The sequence below is a fragment of the Cariama cristata genome, unplaced genomic scaffold (assembly GCF_000690535.1).
Source record: "Cariama cristata isolate BGI_N322 unplaced genomic scaffold, ASM69053v1 scaffold8644, whole genome shotgun sequence".
Classification (NCBI taxonomy): domain Eukaryota; kingdom Metazoa; phylum Chordata; class Aves; order Cariamiformes; family Cariamidae; genus Cariama; species Cariama cristata.
Genome location: NW_009614624.1, coordinates 51,355 through 57,943, shown reverse-complemented (window position 1 = coordinate 57,943; position 6,589 = coordinate 51,355).

Genomic DNA, 6,589 nt, shown 5'->3' with positions numbered 1-6,589 from the left:
GTTCTTGTTGAACCTCATGCCACTGGTCTTGGTCCGCCTATCCAGCATGTCCAGGTCCATCTGCAGAGCCTCCCTACCCTCCAGCAGATCGACACTCCCATGCAACTTTGTGTAATCTGCAAATTTACTAGGGGTGCCCTTAATCCCCTCATCCAGATCATCTATAAAGATGTTGAACAGCACCGGCCCGAAAATTGAGCCCTGGGGAACACCGCTAGTGACCGGCCGCCAACTGGGTTTAGCTCCATTGATCACAACTCTATGGGCCTGGCTATTCAGCCAGTTTTTTACCCATTGAAGAGTCCACCTATCTAAGCTACAAGCAGCCAATTTATTTAGGCAGATGCTGTAGGAGACCATGTCAAATGCTTTACTAAAGTCTAGGTAGAAAATATCCACAGCCTCTCCCTCATCTACTAAGTGGGTCACTTTGTCATAAACGGAAGCCAGATTGGTCAAGCAGAAAAGCATACCTGGGCTCCACAGTGCCTTGTGATGAAGCCTGCAAGAGCAGCACCACAAATGATGGTGTGGAGACCCTATAACACCTGCAGGCAGTATAACACATCTTTTGTCAGTGCAGCTTCTTGCCTCATAGATGTACTGTGCTGACAAAAGCACCTCTGCAGGCACTCAGTGAAGTGAAATCACAATGCTGGCAGCTGCTTCCCAGTGGAAATGCTACTATTAAAATTTCCTAGTCTAGATAAGGCATTGGTCCAAGCTACTACCTGAATCTTCTAAATACCATTTGAGGGGAAACATTGTCAGCCATTGTCAGCCTACAGACTTACGACAGTCAACAAGTATTGTCAGTGACAGGTCATTTCCCTCATAGAGTTAGTTTTAAGAGACTGACAGAAAACTTTGGACACTATTTAAGAAACCACTAGATAACCTGACCACTTTTTCTTGGGAGCTGTGTGTGTGGCAAGCTTTTCTAGTGGTTTACCTGTTAAATGTGAGTTGCTTGCTCAAAATGCTGGCAGGAAATATCTATACAAAGGAATGTCTTTTCAGTGCCTGATCCTATTAAGCACCTGATTCAAATGGTATGAAACTGAACAAATATTCATGGCAACTAGCATGCTCACTGACTTCGATATACCACCACCAGCTAGGTCCACATAGAAAGACAGAGTTAAGCTTCCTACAACAAGGCTTTTCTCTCTATCAATACAAAATAACACACTTAAAGTAATTTTTAAAAGATTCACACATTCTGAAAAAAAAAAAACACAAAACAAAAACCAAAACAAAGAATTGTTGATGCTGTTCTTCTGTGTCTCTTAAAAAGTGCAAGCTACACCACCATTTACAAGATGGATATAACCTGTTAGTGCTGAATGTGAACCTCAGATGGGGTTATACCCACAAAGTTTCAGCCACAAACGGGAAGAAGTCATGTTTTAATTTCTGGAGTCTCATCACAAATCAATTTATCAGCAGGTAAGAATTTTCCATGAGAATATCTCTGCAAAGGCTTCTCTGTGAGAAGCTAAATTCACATGCATTCTCATAATGCATAGGAACAAATTAGGTGATTGGAAGAGAAAAAGCTGATTCTGAATAAGGTTCCTCTGAAAAAAAAGAAAGAAAAGTATCATTAAAAAAGTTTAAAAAAAATCTTTTTTTTTTTTTTTAATTGAGCCAGAAACCTGTAATTTCATGGAAGATTTTTTAAATGCAGAAGAATCACCCTCCTCTTTGCAAATTACTAACAATGGTATAATTTACTATCTTGGATTTATTACTGTCAAATCAGCACTCTGTCAGTCTATTTCTGTCTTCAAAATACCTCTCCTCTTAGCACTGCCTGCATGAATTTGAACTACAGCTGAGAATTCTTTCCGTATAGAATAAGACAGTTTGAAGGTTTCATTTCGTAGCACAGTGAATTAAAATTACATACATACATATATTTGCAAGAGTGGTTTTTTAATTACTATATTTAACGTTCCATTTCTATAAGGAATATTTATGCTGTCCTTGTGAACAAGTGATTTACTAGTGCACAGAAGGAAAACTCGGAAATGCTTTTTGCACTTGGGGGCATCACCTTCATATATTCTCATCTCTCACCTTCCCTAGGGAGCCTATACTTCCTTACAGGATTTTGTGGCCAGGAATATGTGGGCATGTGCTGTGTTGAGCCACCAGTGGTAACCCCAGCAAATGTAAAACATGCTCTGTTGCCTTGATCATGCCCAGCTCATCAGTAAATCTGAAGACTCCAGTGTGCATGGAACTTAAGAAGCCATCATGCATTAAGAAGTAAAGCAAACGTCAAAATCACATTATGAAGATACTAAGCCTGTCTCCAAAGTGTGTCTGTTGCGTGGACCATCTGCATTGATGGTCTCTGTTATCTTTCTTCACATGTTCTGCAGCCAGATCTGGAGGCATCTAGAAAGCTGGAGAGTTTATAAAGGCCACTCAGTCAAGGTATTTCGATAGAACAAGAAAACAAGTCTAGAAAAGCACTTTGTACAGTAATTCAGTCTCGTTATTTGGAGACCAATTTTACACCAATTTTTGAAGAACAATTAAGTTGTCTCAAAATGGAAATTATAAACTCAGAAGCAAAACCGGTGAATAAAAGGACAAGTCTGAAGGGAAATAAACTATCATCCTTAAAATAGGTAAGACAATAATATTAACAGTTTTCAGCCCCCTGTAATGTGTATATGGTCCTACCTGGTAATACATCACATTTAGCAGGAGTTCTGGATATGTATGCCATACTTAAATTCAGCCAAAAAGGTGACAATAGCGGTCCTCTTAATTGTTGGTTATCCTACATCACCTCCTCTTTTGCATCCATTCCCTATGCAGCAAATACTCCATTTTTCACTGCAACAGCCATTCATACCTCAGTTCTTCCTTCTCATTCTTTTTTTCTTCCAGTAAGGAGCCATAACTACTTCCCAAGGCTGTAGGCTATAACATACAGACTGCTTTTTCCTCAGACGTCTTCCACATTGCCCATGGTGCCTAATGGTTAGGGAGCTCACTCACTGGGACAATTGCTTTAATAAAATTATTTCATTTTTCCTGTATGAGTCCTCTATCTTCTACCTATCTGCTGTATCTGCCTACTGCCCTGACATTATCTTAGGTATAAACCCATTTGGGAATGAATTCTTTCTCATTATGTGTGTAGAGGACGTAGCTCAGTACCATTTCATTATTAAAAAAAAAAACCCACACAAGCAAAAGTGTTACTTAAGTAAAGCACATCTTGAGTCATAGACATAAAAGTAGGCAGGTCAAAGTTTCACAGTACTGGAGCATCTGACATTATTTAAAACACATTTAGAATTGAAAAACCTTCTGTAACTTTCCTGATGCAATTTTTAATTTCCAACTTGCAAAGAAAATCATGCACTTGACAAGCTGTAGTAATATTGTTTGCTTGCTCTGGAGCAGAGCAGAGTGTGATATTCAGTAACTAATAATAAATGAATGACACGTTCCAGTTTATTCTTAAATGCAAAATGGTTATGTTTTAACCAAATCAAAAATAAAATTTTTTTGTATTGCATTATTTATGATTCTTTCAGCCTTAGGGATTCATAGATTGCACTATACAAAGTAAGCTGATGTGATTTCATAGTAGAAAAAACATCATTCATATGTTCTTATTATGAATGAATTGCTCAAATCTTCATTCTATGAATGGAATGAACCCAAAAGCCTATGTATTTTTAAAAATTAAAGCCTAGAGACCACCAGAAATTTCGCACTGCAGTAGAAACAGACTTCGAATTTCTGTTTTAAGAAATATCACTATGCTTATCCCTAGAAGAATATGTAAACTTGCTGCACTTTAGACCTGTAAATGTAATTTTGTGTTAGTTTTAAGAAAAGGATCTGTCATGTTACCTCAGCGTATTAGTAAGATAATACTCAGTTCAGATTTCTTTTATAAAGTCACAAAGGCCACAAGATAAGAAAAAAACATTTACGCAATCTAAACTTTAAGTAATAGATACGTAATCAAAAATACTATTGCTGTATTTTATTTAAATATATCTGTGTTTGCAGATTCTGTACTTTAACAGTACAAAAAACCAGTGATCATTACAGGCATTGTACTTTGGTAAGTGGAAATGGACTAGCATCTGAATGTCTACTTTTGTCATCTCTTATGTATTTCTAACAGTTCACTTTCAAACATTCATTCTGTAGATCTCTTAGGGAAGGAGAAAATCTACCTTTGCTTTAAATATGCATAAACAATAAGAGAAGTAACCTTCAAGTGAGGAAAGTTGGATTTAACAGCATTGGAAGAATGGAAATCCATTCCTGTTTCTACTTGAAAAGTAGTACAGACACATCAGCTAATATGCTCCCTCTAACAGCTCCCAGCAAAAGTTAAATATTTTATTTTTCAGAAAAGTCCCAAAGTTTTTCTTTATATTTAGAAAAAATGTTGTTTTCAGAGAAGTTTGAAGGGTAGCTTCTCTAAGGTAGGACACTTAAGCTTTTGTATGTTTTGTTTTTCTCTCCTTGGGGAATGAATAATTTTCACATTGCAATTTCAATAAAATATTTCCCTCCCTATTGGAGTTATCTCACTTGTTCACATAGTATATTATTATGTAGCAGCCCTGAAGAGCAGTTAATGAAACAATTAATTTCAACTGGATCGGGTGGCTGTCAAAATGAGTGACATGGATTCATCTACACCTGATATAATACTCTCAGTTAATTGATGTGAAACAACGCAAGTGGATGAAACTGCAAGAAATTAGCCAAGTTGTAGATAACTGTGAACACATGTAATGGAAAGCAGTTTATTACTTACAGATAAATTAATGCTGATAAAAGTATGTTGATTAATACTATAAAAATTGCTTCAATATAGGAAGTAGTGCCAAGTAAGAAAAAACCCAAATAAATTATTATATCAAAGAATGTCCATAACTGTGTTGTAAAGTCCAAGTATTGAAGGACAAGACATGAATGAGATTACAAAAAGTAATGCCATAATCTCAGAAGCTGCCTATGGGACATCACGACCGCAGACAACTGCCAACTGAGGGCTGGCTGGAGGCAATAGCTTTACTTAGCTTAGGATCCTCACAAGTCATGGGACAGCAGTTTGTTGAAGCTGCTGTCAGCCCAGGTTTGGATTGACACAGCAGCCGGAGTTTGACACTTAAAGTCTGGGAGCTAGACTGGTAAAAGACCTGAGTGCTCAACAGATTCCAGTGGAAATCTGTGAGAATGTCCTCAATTTCTGAAAACCTGGTCTCAGCTTGTCTAATACACTGTCCCCACCTAGCTTCCATTCTACCTAGGGACTTGAAAGGAAAAGGAAAAGCTGAATCTTTTATTCTCTCTCAGTTTTGCCCATTACCCTGGGCAATGTCAGTAAATAATTTTTTAAATCTCAACATTCCTCACTATCCAACTGCCTCTCAGTATTTTGTATTGCCAAAGTACAATACAAAACAAGCAACTGTAATGAACACCATGTCGCTAGAGCTTCCTTGGCCAAAATCAGATCTTTAAAATCTGAAACTTCCTTTAGCTTTCAAATAACAGGTGCCACACTCACTCTATAGTCAGATTAAGGCATTTAAAAGTTAACAGTACACAAGTAATATCAACTATTTTATCAATTAGGATACAGTCAATCACAGATTTACATTTCCTGATTTTTGTCATATAAACCTACATTGTCACTAACTACTGTGCAGCTCATAACAGCCTTGACAAAAACATATCATAGAATTGATAGGTTTACAAGCCTCTCAGTAAAATAAAACCACTTATTGAAGTGGCCACTTCATACAATGTCATTTTCAGCACTGCACATAACATTCAGCCAATTCTTTCACTTCCTGTATCTGGTTCTCAATTAAAAGTTGAACCGCTAGAAGACGTAATGCATTTTGCCTGAAAGTTAAAAACAGGTGTCTTTACAACTCCTAAAATACTGCATTAAAAATATTAACATCCTGCCCATCATTGTCTAGAGCTTTGAGATGTATTATCACTCATAACTTATAAAATGTTTCAAATTTAGCTGAAATGTGAATAACAATTGTACATTTAGCCAGGTATGACAAGGTTAGGTATTTTAATATGAAAATCTCCGATACTTAACTGAAACAATAAAATAGGATTATCACATTTATAGCATAAATGTGTTTATTAACGTATTTATAGTCATAATAGCTCATAATGCAGCATTTAAGTTCATTAAAGTAGATCTGTTGGAAAAGTGATATGCGATCCATGAATAAGAAAGAGGAAAAATACTCCTTTGATTTTAAATGAAGCTTAACGAATTCAGGATGTCTACAAGGAACGGTAGAAGTGAATTGCTAGCAGAAGTCAAATGCCTATAGAGCAAAAATATTGCTCTTCATTGCAATATATCTTTTCATGGATAAAATACCATTTGTCCTGCCTCCCTTCAAAAAACTTGTAACAATCAGTTCAAAATCTATCTTTTTATATTAATATGCAGATTCTCTCCTTCTCATGAGATAGATACAGATTTCAGAGTACATCCTACTCTGCAAAATCATCCCTAGTCTTAAGTGAGAAATAATACAGCAGGCTATTTATCTGT